Raw genomic sequence first — 13793 nt, 5'->3', positions numbered from 1 at the left:
CTATGAAAAATATAAAAAGCAAAACAAAATCAAAACTGCTTCTCTAATATGTGTTACATTTTTTTAAATAAATAATCCTGTACAGTATATTGTACATTACAGGTGCATAATTACTTATGGGAGCTGGCAAGATGTTGGAGTGTGAGCAGGGTAATATTTTGTGAAGGAATTCAGGGAAACTGGTTAGCCGGTTTCCCTGAATTCCTTCCCAGAGATGGGAAGTACAGTGCCTTCACTTTAAAGGAGGGTTTTGGGATATTGGCTGTTTGGAGGGATGTCTAAACTGTCGTATCTGAGCACCTCTGCAAAGACAGTGATTATGTATGAGTGATGGTGAAAATGTTGAACAATGATGAAAGATTTTCTTTCCTTTTTTCTTTTTTTCTTTTTTGTGGTCACCCTGCCTCGGTGGGAAATAGCCAACATGTTAAAAAAAAAAAAAAAAATTGCTTATTCTATCTAATGTACATTATTATTTAATCACATTATGTTGCCCTCAAAACTGGGAAGTTTTGAAAATTGGCCCACTCTCAGTACCAAGAATAATGAATTTGAAAGTTTGTACTGTACTTATACTGAAAAAATACTCTTTATTTGCAAGACTTACATTTGTGTATTGCAATATTGTTTTTATTATACAGTGGACCCCCGCATAATGTTGGCATCGCATAGTGTTAAATCCGCATAGCGATACATCTTATAGCTAAAATTTTTGCCTCGCATAGTGCTAAAAAATTCGCTCAATGCGATTCGTCCGAGACACATCCATGCGGCCTGAGCCAGCCTCACTTGTTCTGCCAGTGGCATTGTTTACAAGCCAGCCTCCGCGGTAACATTCAAGCATACAATCGGAACATTTCGTATTATTACAGCCTTTTTATAGTGATTTCACCTGAAAAATAAGTGACCATGGGCCCCAAGAAAGCTTCTAGTCCCAACCCTACAGGAATAGGGGTGAGAATTACTATGGAGATGAAGAAAGAGATCATTGCTAAGTATGAAAGTGGAGTGCGTGTCTCCGAGCTGGCCAGGTTGTATAGTAAACCCCGATCAACCATCGCTACTATTGTGTCCAAGAGAACGGCAATCAAGGAAGCTGTTCTTGCCAAAGGTTTAACTGTGCTTTCGAAACAGAGATCGCAAGTGATAGAAGATGTTGAGAGACTGTTATTGGTGTGGATAAACGAAAAACAGATAGCAGGCGATAGCATCTCTCAAGCGATCATAAGCGAAAAGGCTAGGAAGTTGCACGAGGATTTAATTAGAAAAATGCCTGCAACTAGTGGTGATGCGAGTGAATTTAAGGCCAGCAAAGGTTGGTTTGAGAGATTTAAGAGGCGTAGTGGCATACATAGTGTGATAAGGCATGGTGAGGCTGCCAGTTCGGACCAAAAAGCAGCTGAAAAATATGTGCATGAATTCAAGGAGTACATAGACAGTGAAGGACTGAAACCTGAACAAGTGTTTAATTATGACGAAACAGGCCTGTTTTGGAAGAAAATGCCAAGCAGGACCTACATTACTCAGGAGGAAAAGGCACTCCCAGGACATAAGCCTATGAAAGACAGGCTTACTCTTCTCATGTGTGCCAATGCTAGTGGTGATTGCAAAGTGAAGCCTTTATTAGTGTATCACTCTGAAACTCCCAGAGCGTTCAGGCAAAAGAATATCCTCAAGGCTAATTTGTGTGTGCTGTGGAGGGCACACAATAAGGCATGGGTCACTAGGGACTTTTTCTATGACTGGTTACACCAAGCATTTGCCCCCACTGTGAAAAATTACCTAACTGAAAAGAAATTAGACCTTAAGTGCCTCCTGGTGTTAGACAATGCCCCTGGTCATCCTACAGACTTGGCAGAGCGACTTTGTGGGGACATGAGCTTCATTAAGGTGAAGTTTTTGCCTCCTAATACCACTCCTCTCCTGCAGCCCATGGACCAGCACGTTATTGCAAACTTCAAAAAACTATACACAAAAGCTCTGTTTGAAAGGTGCTTTGCAGTGACCTCGGAAACTCATTTGACTCTAAGAGAGTTTTGGAGAGTGCACTTTAATATCCTCAATTGTGTAAACCTTATAGGTAAGGCTTGGGAGGGAGTGACTAAGAGGACCTTGAACTCTGCTTGGAAGAAACTGTGGCCAGAATGTGTAGACCAAAGGGATTCTGAAGGATTTGAGGCTAACCCTGAGAATCCTATGCCAGTTGAGGAATCAATTGTGGCATTGGGGAAGTCCTTGGGGTTGGAGGTTAGTGGGGAGGATGTGGAAGAGTTGGTGGAGGAGGACAATGAAGAACTAACCACTGATGAGCTGCTAGATCAACTTCAACAGCAAGAGGCCACACCTGAGGAAATTGCTTCGGAGGACGGGAGAGAGAAATTGAAGAAGTTGCCTACTTCAAAGATTAAGGAAATCTGTGCAAAGTGGCTTGAAGTGCAAACCTTCATGGATGAAAATCACCCTCAGACAGCTATTGCAAGCCATGCTGGTGACTATTACACTGACACTGTTGTGAAACACTTTAGGAAAGTCATAGTGGAACAAGAGGTACAAGCCACTATGGGCAGATATGTTGTGCGACAGAAGTCCACTGACTCTGAAGCTGGTCCTAGTGGCATTAAAAGAAGAAGGGAAGCAACCCTGGAAAAGGACTTGACACCTCAAATCCTAATGGAAGGGGATTCCCCTTCTAAACACTAAAACCATCCAGTCTCCCCTCCTCCCATCCCATCAATCATCACCACATCTTCAATAAAGGTAAGTGTCATGTAACTGTGCATGTTTTCTTAAGTTTGTGCATATTAAAATTAATATTTCATGTGGTAAAAAAAATTTTTTTTTCATACTTTTGGATGTCTTGCACGGATTAATTTGATTTCCATTATTTCTTATGGGGAAAATAAATTCGCATAACGATAATTTTGCATAATATTGAGCTCTCAGGAACGGATTAATAGCGTTATGTGGGGGTCCACTGTACTCTATAGCTCCTGTGTAATCCAGATTGGCATGAAAATTTATTTAACTGTACATACTATACTTTACTTATTACAGATAAATATTGGTGTTTCATGTGAAATTTTGATGGCTGTCTTGCTGAAAAAGTTTAATTACAGTAAACTTAATTTAACAGACCTCGATTCAACTTATTTTGGAAATACAAGACAGAATCCACTGGGTTTGTTAATTTACAGTATGTAGACAAAGTTTACTGGTTACAGAATTGTCTGTCATTGTCATAATCACAGCAAAACAATCTCGTCTATTCACCACAATTGCCATTACAGGCAACTCGCTCCCCTTTATTGGTCCATTAAATTGAGGGCCTACTGTACGTGGTACACTATTCTTCTGCTACAGAAACTTCAGAATACAACATTGCAGTGAATAAGTTGGATTCCTGGCAGAGCTTAACAAGTAGGAAATAGAAATTTACTAAGTACAGAATTGAAAAATTTGAAACATACAACTATTTTCTGTTGTAACATGCAGCATTATCCTTTACTTTGTAAATCCATACCCCTAATTTCCAAAAACAAATAAAAAATTTACTGGTAATTTTAGCGACAAATACAATTGAAATCCCAGGCAAGTTTTTTGAAAAGCAGGGAAAGGTCTGTTATCACAAAACATCCATTTAATTAATATTGACTTCTAATACTTTTCAACCTATTATTGTACTATTGTTTATGAAAACTATACTGGCTTCCCTAGACAACCTCTTAAGGGAATTTTACATATGTTTCTTTAGGAATTGCTTGATCAACCAGTTTCCAGTTATGTTTACATCCAGACTTCTAGTAGTGATAGCTCAGGTGATCAGATGATGAAAAAGGAAGCCTAGACTCAGCCTCAATCAAGCTAGAAGAGGATAAAAGCACTTGAAAGCATGTATATATACATGTTATCACATTGTGTAATTGGGTGATGTGTGCAGAGTGTCATCCATGCATTCCTAATTTTAGCATAATTTTGCACACACACACACACACACACACACACACACACACACACACACACACACACACACACACACACACACACACACACAGCCACCCATCCCATTCACATCACCCATAATCTCCTGCTTTCTCTCCCATCACATAACTCAGGTGTTAAGGTTGTAAATGTACACCAGAATGTTTACTTGGCTTTGGAAACAGAGTAGTGGTTTACCACCACCAATTTATTGTAATGATAATTGTATCTTTTTTTTTTTTTTTTAATTTATTGGTTTTGATAAGATTTAAAATTGTTAAATAATTAAATAATATTTTGAATCAAAGTAAATGGCATGGAGGTGTTTGTTTACTGCAGGTCTGCTGAGAGTGAAGTTGTGGTGAAGGTGAGCTGACAACTTGTCTGGTCAAAGGTAGCAACGCTTTCCACCAATCAGTTTGTATCAACATCATGGTGGTATATTCGCCTTTACTTGGAAGCTCATTGTATTTCCTCCACCCATTGAATTTTCTGTGTATTGAAGAGTTAAAGCATCTGATAGTGTGAGGGTGGAGGGACTGTGTGAAGTATACTGGCTGTTGTTTGGGGAATGAATACTGCATCAGCCATTTGCTCACTTTATTAAGTCTGGTATGTGTTGGTGATCATATTTCACCACTCACACTACCTCTTCGTCAACTACATTAATGTTTGAATATTTCCACCATTATCCCATTCACCTCCTTTCATCCCATTGTGTAATTTTTTGAGTGAATTCTAGCTTGGTATGTTGTAATTTATTTTTATACAATTTATGCATGTCTCTAGGATTGCAGATATCTACTTATTACAGTAGAATTGTATCATTGATCATGTAATATTGTTAACAAAGAAGCCTGTTCAAGATCTTGTATTATAATAAACTTAACAACTCAGTGCCAGTCACATCATGAATGAATAATCTGCATTGTTAAAGTGTAAAATTGATTTACAGTTTTTTGTGCAAATATCCACCCATTATTGTTTGTTGTTGATTTGTTTTGTGTGAAACCAGCTAAACTATATAAGCTGGTTAATTTTTGTTTTAAGTATTTTCTATAAATAAGCTGTCCTAAATAGGTTTTTTCCATTTGGTTACTTTCATAATATTTTTATATTTAAATTTGGAATACTACTTAAAATGTGATATTATATATAGCAGGTCATTTATTTATATATTTATTATTTAAATCCACTTTTCTTGATAGTTTACAAGAAATTTTGTAATTTGGGAACCAAATGCCTAACATCCCATTAAATTGCTACCTTCCACGACAATTTTTTTTTTTTCTTTTTTTTTTTTAAATTAAATTATTTTTATTTCTAGCTTCATCTAATTATATATAGTTTGAGTTATTCAAAAACAAGAGTAACGTTTCCCATATATCCGGCACCATCTTAATTTCAAGTATTAATCACTAAAGTGATAAGATATTTTTTTCCTTTATGTATGAGTGAGCATTATTTAACACTGCTCCCTGGAGTTTTAACAATATATTTAACTTCTGTTAAACTATTTTTTGATAAGATTTCATCCCTCCTCTGGTTTATTTATTGTGTGTGTTGTGTGTGTGTGTGTGTGTGTGTGTGTGTGTGTGTGGGTGTGGGTGTGTGTGGGTGTGTGTGGGTGTGTGTGTGTGTGGGTGGGGGTGGGTGGGTGGGTAGGCAGAGAATGAAAGGGGATAAAGCAACTGGGATTGATGGGATCAAGACAGAAATGTTAAGAGTAGGTGGGGATATAGTGTTGGTATGGTTGGTGCTCTTTTTCAATAAATGTAGGAAAAAGGGAAAGGTACCTAGGATTTGGCATAGTTCCTTTGTATAAAGGAAAGGGGAATAAAAGAGAATGTAAGAATTATAGAGGAATAAGGTTTAGTGCTTCTTTTAATTATAATAATAGAGGAACAAGCCTGTTCACTATATAAGGTAAAGTGTATGGTAGTTATTATTAAAAAAAATTAAGGGTAAGAGAGCAGGATTGTAGATCAACAAAGATGCATTAGGAAGGGTAAGAGATGTGTAGACCCAAATTTTTACATTGAAGCATATAGGTGAACAATATTTAGATAAAGGTAAAGAAATTTTCATTGCAATCATGGATTTAGAAAAGGCATATGAGAGGGTGAATATGTAAGCAGTGTTGCAGTTTTTACAAGTGTGTGGAATAAGTGGTAGGTTACTGAAAGCATTTAAGAGGTTCTATAAGGATAGTGAGGAGTCAGGTTAAGTTATGTAGGAGAGAGGGTGATTATTTCCCAGTAAAAGTAGGATGTGTAATGTCACCATGGTTGCTTAACATATTTATACTAGACGGGGTTGTAAAAGAAGTGAATACTAGAGTGTTGAGAACAGGTATGGGATTAAAATATGCAAAATCTAATACAAAATAGGAATTGTCACAGTTGCTTTATACTGATGACACTGCTTTTTGGAGATTCTGAAGAGAAGTTGCAAAAGTTGGTTGATGAATGTAAAAGAAGGAAATCAAAAACGAATGAAGAAAAGAGCAAGGGGATGAGGATAACAAGTAATTTGAGTAATGAAAGATTGGATATCAGATTGGAAGGAGGGAATATGGAGGAAGTGAATGTGTTCAGATATTTTAAAGTGGACTTGTCAGCAGATGGGTCTATGAAAGATGAGGTGAACCATAGAACTGATGTGGAGCAAAAAAGGTAGATGGTGCATTGAGGCTTCTGTGGAGACAAAGAGGTGTATGTATGAAGCATAGATTGTGAATGTTGCAGTGAATATGAGGCTGGAGGCGATGGGGATGTGTCTGAGGTCAGTGTGTGATGTAAATATTATGGAGAAAACTCATAGCTTGGAGATTAAGAGGAGGTTCAGGGTTAATAAAAGTATTATCCAGAGAGCTGAGGAGTGGCTGTTGAGGTAATTTGGATATTGAAAGAGGATGGAGTAAAATAGGATGACTTAGAGGGTGTATAAATCAGTGGAGGGAAGGCAGAATAAAATGGTTGCACTAAGAAAAGTTGGAGGAAGGGGGTAAAGGAGGTTTTGTGTGTGAGGGGGCTTGGACATCCAGCAGGTAGGTTTGTGTGTGTGTGTGTGTGTGTGTGTGTGTGTGTGTGTGTGTGTGTGTGTGTGTGTGTGTGTGTGTGTGTGTGTGTGTGGAGGCAAATGATTTTTGGGACTTTGTGAGCTGTTGGGGTGTGAGCAGGGTAACGTTTTGTGGAGGGATTCAGGGAAACCGGTTAGCTGGACTTGAGTCCGGGAGGTGGGAAGTATAGTGCCTGCACTCTGAAGGAGGGGCGGGGATATTTTCGGTTTGAGGGGGATCTGAACTATGGTATTGGCATGCTTCTGGCAAGACAGTGATAATGAATGATGGTGAAAGTGTTTGTTTTTTGGGTCACCTTACCTCGGTGGGAGACAGCCAGCGTGTTAAAATAAAAATATTTGTGTGAGTGCATGCATATATGTGAGCAGGATAAGCTGTAAGAAAGGTTTCACAGAAAACAGTTAACCATTCTTGAGTTCTGAAGGTGGGAATGGTAGTACCTCTGCTCTAAAGGAGAGATGGTGTGTTGCAGGTGGAGAGTGATGTCAACACATTGGTGAGTGAGTGAATGTTAGTGAATGCATTTTCATTGGGTCAGGTCACTGTCTTAACAGGAGATGGCCATTGATGGAAAAAAAAAAATCAACACCAGTCATCTTCCACTGAGGTAGGGTGACCCAAAAAAGAAGAAACACTTTCACCATCACCCAGTCCATTACTGTCTTGCCAGAGGTGTGCTGACACTACAGCTCAGATGCCCCTCCAAATTGCAGTATCCCCTTCCTTTCTTCAGATTGTAGACACTGTATATATAATTTTTTCTTTTAACTCAAGGGTAGTCTCCTGCCAGAGCAGGGTGATCCAATGAAGAAAACACTTATCATTGTCTCCTCTTTTCTGTAGTTACAAGTAAAAAATAAAACAAAATGTCAGTTTTTAAGTTTTTTTTGTCACTTTTCTCTGGTTATCTGTCTCCCTAGTGAGACATAACCAGAAGGTTGTATTGTAGTATTAGTGAAAAATGGTATGGTGATACCGACATGATGTGGAAAAAGATGTTTTTGTACAGTTCAGGACATTATTAGAGAACGTGTTTTGCCACGAGTGGCTTCCTCAGTCCTAATGCAGAGAAAGCTAAGAATAAATATACATATATAGGAGTCAGGTGGAAGGCTGCGAGAAAGTAGTAGTGGTAATACAACTCGGGTGAGATGGAGGTTTAGTGCTTTTTGTTTTTATTATAATAAATGTGGTGAGATGGGTTTGAGAAGGACCTCACAGCATCATTACTATTATTACTGCTATTACTACACCCACCACCACTACCCTCTCACAGCCTACCACCTGACTTCTGCCACTATACATACTCATTATTAAGTGTCCTATGGCTCGGTTGATATTGCACTCAGCTCTTATACTGAGTGTCCATGGTTTGATTCCCAGCATGGGTGGAAAAGCTGAGCTGCCCCTGTTCACCTATCAGTAAGTAGGTACTGTACATGGGTGTTAGTTGACTGTTGTGGGTTGAATCCTGGTGGACAGGATTAAAGGACCCCAATGGAAGTAAGACAAGAGTTCCTGATGATTGATAGACTGTATTGGGTTATCTTGGGTGGCTAACCATCTAGGTTAAAAATACAAACAAAATTTTATCTCATTTCTGTATTCAGAGTAACAAAGTCACTCATGATGAAGTGTTCCCATTAATGTCCCTGAACTGTACATAAGTGCCTTTTTCCACATATAGTATTAGTGATCAGGTTACCTACGCCATTCTAACACTAAACTTTCCTCTCATAGTTTACGAGTCAAGTATTACTACATCTACACGTTTCTATCAACTTTTAAACATAGTTTATAGGAGAGTAAAATTTAATATTTATGGATCATATGGAAGTCAGGTGGTCTCTTGCTATATATAAGGCATAGTCACTGTGTGACTGAACTAATTATATTTCAGCAGTTAGGAGTATGAATATATAGATATTTAATAAATTTTGCAATTTAACCTTCTGATAACCCACAATTGTTTATGCTTTCAATATTTAATCATTGCTTTATAATTTATTCCATTTTCTATTGTTAATCACTGATATAATTGATCTGCTTAACATGAAAATGTTTTATATGTATTTAAGTACTGTACTCCATGCCAAAAATATGCAGAAAAAAAAGACATCTTTCTATGTTTAGAAACTAATTCCACAAAGTTGCAATGAAAGAGAATTGCCAATATGAAGGTAGAAGCTCATTATAAGACCATTACTTTATTGGAGGTACAAGCTTGAGTGTATTATTAGTCTTGGGGGCTCTAAATAACATAGTGTCACAAATAACGTTAATTGCATAGGATATAAATATATGTGAAATATATATAATAAAACCTAGAAAATATTGATAACACAAATATTCCCATTGATAGCACAACCAGGAGGAACATTGCCTGTGATGTTTTTGCCAAAGTTTCATAATTTTAGCAAATTTGCCAGCATGATCACTTGTGGTGGTTCAGCATCTAAAAAATATTGTTCTATGCTTTCACTTCCCTTCTCCTTTAATGTAATTTTAGATTCTGGGTTATTTGATGTAAAAGAATATAAATTTCAATCAAAGGATTAGATCCTTGTTCAAAGAATGACTTACATGCAAGGTCTGTGAAAAATTATTTTGTTTTGTCAGCTTAAGAGAAATGATGCTACTTTTCTGTTACTCTGTTAACCCTTGAACTGCCAGTGGAAGTAAAATGAAATTGTATTGTAGGGCAAAAAAAAATTTTTTTAACCAAAAGATCAGCCTTGATTTTACATGTGTTTTAAAATAATGAAAATTGGGTTAAAACTTACCAAGAAATAGTTATTTGAACCACAGTACAGGTGGGGTTAAAACTTACGGCAAGTGAATCGTAAAACTTCAGGCCATTGTGTAAGCCACTGGTCTAGCTGGTTACAGTAAGATTCATCGATCTAGGTGTATTTATGCATGATTGTAAACATAGCATGGGCCCCACTGTGGTCACAGTGGTCACAGTGGGGCCCATGTTGTGTTTACAATTATGTTAAAACGATTTCGTGAGTCAGTTATTTGAAGTTTCTGGAAGTGATCCTCATATGATAACATGGTTGCATCCTACACACTTGCAGTTACATAATACTATTAGTGTTTTGGATATTTTTTTTATCTTTTCTTTTGAAAACATTACATATATGATTAATATATAGTATATTTTTAAATTACTACAAATTTAGTGTTCGGTAACTAATTACGTATTTCCTATTTGAACAAGATTCTACTGAAGTTGTTTGCTATTGTTTTTTGTTAGTTTTCTCATGTTATATACACTGTACACTCACTATACACACAATACGCTCACAGTTCATTATGCCAACTACAGTTGCTCGAGTTCATGAAAATCCTCAAAGCAGGGTTCCATGTACAGTGAAGTTTTGCAAGTTTTACACATGAATCATGTGTCCTTGGGTTTCCTCGTTTTTCTGGTGGTGGTAGAATATACATTACACATCTGGGCATATTTCTTCTCGGTGAAAGGAAGTTATGTAGTACTTCAAAGCTCAACAGGATTTTCCTTGCTTGATGGGGCATCTGTAGCAGTAGCAGCACACTGTATTCATATTCATGCAACTCCAAGTCCTCATCACTATCTTCAATACTAGAATCATCCTGGGCAAATAACAAACAGCCAATAGTCTGTGGAGTGAGAGGATCTCTAGGATGAGACATGTTGGTATGGTACCCTGAGGCAAACTGTTCCCACAGTGTATTGGAGGAATTTTTTGTTGGTGTGTACACTGACACAGGCCTACTTTATCCCATGTAGGCCTGACTTTCCCATTTGCAACTATTTTGAGGGTGCTAGAATTTAAGCATTGATTTGCATGCGTGGCAGTATATGCACATCTGTTGATTGACATGTGGTAGTATTTGCACACCTGTTGATTTACATGTGGCAGTATATGCACACCAGTTGATTTACAAGTGTGGCAGTATATGCACACCTGTTGATTTACATGTGTGGCAGTATATGCACACCTGTTGATTTACATGTGTGGCAGTATATGCACACCTGTTGATTTACATGTGTGGCAGTATATACACACCTGTTGATTTACATGTGTGGCAGTATATGCACACCTGTTGATTTACATGTGTGGCAGTATATACACACCTGTTGATTTACATGTGTGGCAGTATATGCACACCTGTTGATTTACATGTGTGGCAGTATATGCACATCTATTGATTTGTGTGGGGCAGTATATGCACACCTATTGATTTGTGTGGGGCAGTATATGCACACCTGTTGATTTGTGTGTGTGGCAGTATGTGCACACCTGTTGATTTGTGTGTGTGGCAGTATGTGCACACCTGTTGATTTGTGTGTGGCTGTATATACACACCTGTTGATTTGTGTGTAGCAGTATATGCACACCTGTAGATATGTGTTTGTGGCAGTATATGCACACCTGTTTATTTGTGTGTGGGTGTATATGCACACCTGTTGATTTGTGTGTGTGGCAGTATATGCACACCTGTTGATTTGTGTGTGTGGCATTTTTAGAGATTTTGCCACCGAAGTGGCTAGTTTATTGTGCACCCCATATCCATCCTGTGGACGGTAGCGCGAGAGCATGTGGATACACAAAAGGCCTAGGAACTAGGCCCCAAAGGGTTAACAGGAATACATATGGATTTATATCTACATATCTATAGTTCACTTATCTGTTACAAGCAAATTTAGGAAATTTGCTTAGTATATCTGGTATCTTTTTTTCATTAATAAGATATCTTGACATGTCACATAGGTTATTATACTGTCTGTCTCTGTATTCCTCAATAAGTGGACAATTAAGCACATAATGTTCAAGAGAGTGACCATATGCCTGATCACATAATTTACATTTAGTTTGATCATCATCTGTGTCTCCCAAACTGCCAGAAGCACTTGTAACCAAGCCTAAGCCTGGCCACTACAACATCAGTCAGTCTGTTCACATTGCAAGTTGCTCCATAAACATACTTATCTACGTTCATGTTATCATAGTGGATTATAGATCTACTCAGGCTTCTAACTGCATTCCTATAACAATCATTTTCATTATTTACTTCTCTCCTAATATGCACACCTGTTGATTTGTGTGGCAGTATATGCACACCTGTTGATTTAAGTGTGTGGCAGTATATACATATCTATTGATCAACATGTATGACAGTTTAACCCTTAAACTGTCCAAGGAGATCTACGTTCACATGTGTAGTGCTCCAAAAATAGATCTACGTTTTTTTTACACATTTTCAAATGTAAAAAAAAAAAAAAGATCTACTTTTTTTACATACTATCAAATGTTGAAAAACGTAGATCTACGTTTGGACAGTTTAGGGGTTAAGGGTTAATGGGAATAGAATAAAATTCCTGGATTGAAATAAATGGAGACTACCAGAAGAGTAGTTTCTGAGTAATCCCCAAAACTGAAGATAACACTTCTTAATACTTCAGGACAAACTGAATCCATGTTTTGCTTGTTCATGAGTCAGTTGTAAATGGTTTCATGATATTGTGAATTATTCTTAAGAAACAGTATGTTTGGTTTAGAGTCCTCACTAGCCCACAGTTAAGAAAGAAGTCATATGAAACATTGTCGTAGCCTGGAAAAATAAATATTTTAATATCATTAGTATTATTAATATCATTATTTTCTTTTTGGATACAATGGCCATTTCCTGCCAAGGCAGGGTTACCGAAAGAAAAAAATACATTCACCAACATTTGCTCCTTCATTGACGTCTTTCCAGAAGTGTGCTGACATCACAATCAGATTATGTTCCAACTGCAAAATCTCCCTCTCCTTCAGAGTGCAGGCAGTGCCCTTCCCACCTCCAGGACTCTAGTCTATTTAATCATTTTTCCCTGAATACCTTCATAAAAGTTACCTTATTAGATTGAATGAAAATAACACTATACAGAATTTTTATTTATCTTCTATTCATTTTTATACATAATTAAATGTTTTATTTCTTGATGGTTTACCCTTTTGTTTTTTTTTTATTTGTTGAAGGATAATGGTCATATGTTTTGTAGGTTTTGCACTGTTATCAATGAATGATGTATAATATTAGCTGATGTGTGTGTGTATTGCTAGTGTATTCAGAGATGCGTTTTTACATATATATTAAGGTGACAGTCTCCTTATATCACAATAGCAGCAATTTCTGAGAAATATTAATACATAATTTTGCAACATTATTTATGGATAATTTTAATCGAATTATTAATTAATATAATGAATGACTTCAACATTATTATTTTCAAGCATTTGTAGTGTAAAATGAGAAACCTTTGTAATAAATGATTTCTGAAAGTTTAGTCTTCTATACTTCTCCAGGTTAAAACTGCATTGAACTCAACATTATTTACTATCTATGTTTTTTAGGTGTTAAAAGCAAGATCAAATATTTCATGGAAAAGACAAATGAAGTGGACTCCTTTATTTACAACATTTCACCTAACCTTGGACATTTTAAGTACTTTTGTACTTGAAAAAATCCATTGTTGGGCAAAACATTGTACAGATAAAAGACTCCACTGTATTTGTGTTTTTCCCACCACCTGTCAGCATCTTGTCATCGTCTCCACCAAAAACTTTTACATTAAAGATTTAATTGTAAAGTATTGTATATAAATTGATACAAATTAGGCATCATATCATGATTATTTCTTTGTATTTCTTATGTTCTCACCAGAATCATACTCTTCTCATTCAGTCATACAGTACTTTGT

General features: G+C 36.9%; 1 protein-coding gene across 3 annotated transcripts in view; it reads left to right on the top strand.

Annotated features, from left to right (window-relative positions):
- The window catches only part of LOC128696721 (dnaJ homolog subfamily B member 12), a 61528-nt gene that overhangs the window by 35190 nt on the left and 12545 nt on the right, over nucleotides 1–13793 (top strand). Inside the window, exon 8 of one of the 3 annotated variants that reach the window (XR_008408197.2) lies at nucleotides 4318–12394. The exons of 1 other annotated variant lie outside the window; for it this stretch is intronic. The gene's annotated coding sequence lies outside the window, so the exon portion shown is untranslated. Of the gene's footprint in view, nucleotides 1–3287; nucleotides 4278–4317; nucleotides 12395–13793 lie in introns of those variants that run through there. One more of the 3 variants, XR_008408199.2, reaches the window with a different exon arrangement.

Source organism: Cherax quadricarinatus, chromosome 31 (assembly GCF_038502225.1).
Source record: "Cherax quadricarinatus isolate ZL_2023a chromosome 31, ASM3850222v1, whole genome shotgun sequence".
Classification (NCBI taxonomy): domain Eukaryota; kingdom Metazoa; phylum Arthropoda; class Malacostraca; order Decapoda; family Parastacidae; genus Cherax; species Cherax quadricarinatus.
The sequence above is the reverse complement of the archived record's forward strand: the minus strand, read 5'-3'. Positions and strand labels throughout refer to the sequence as shown.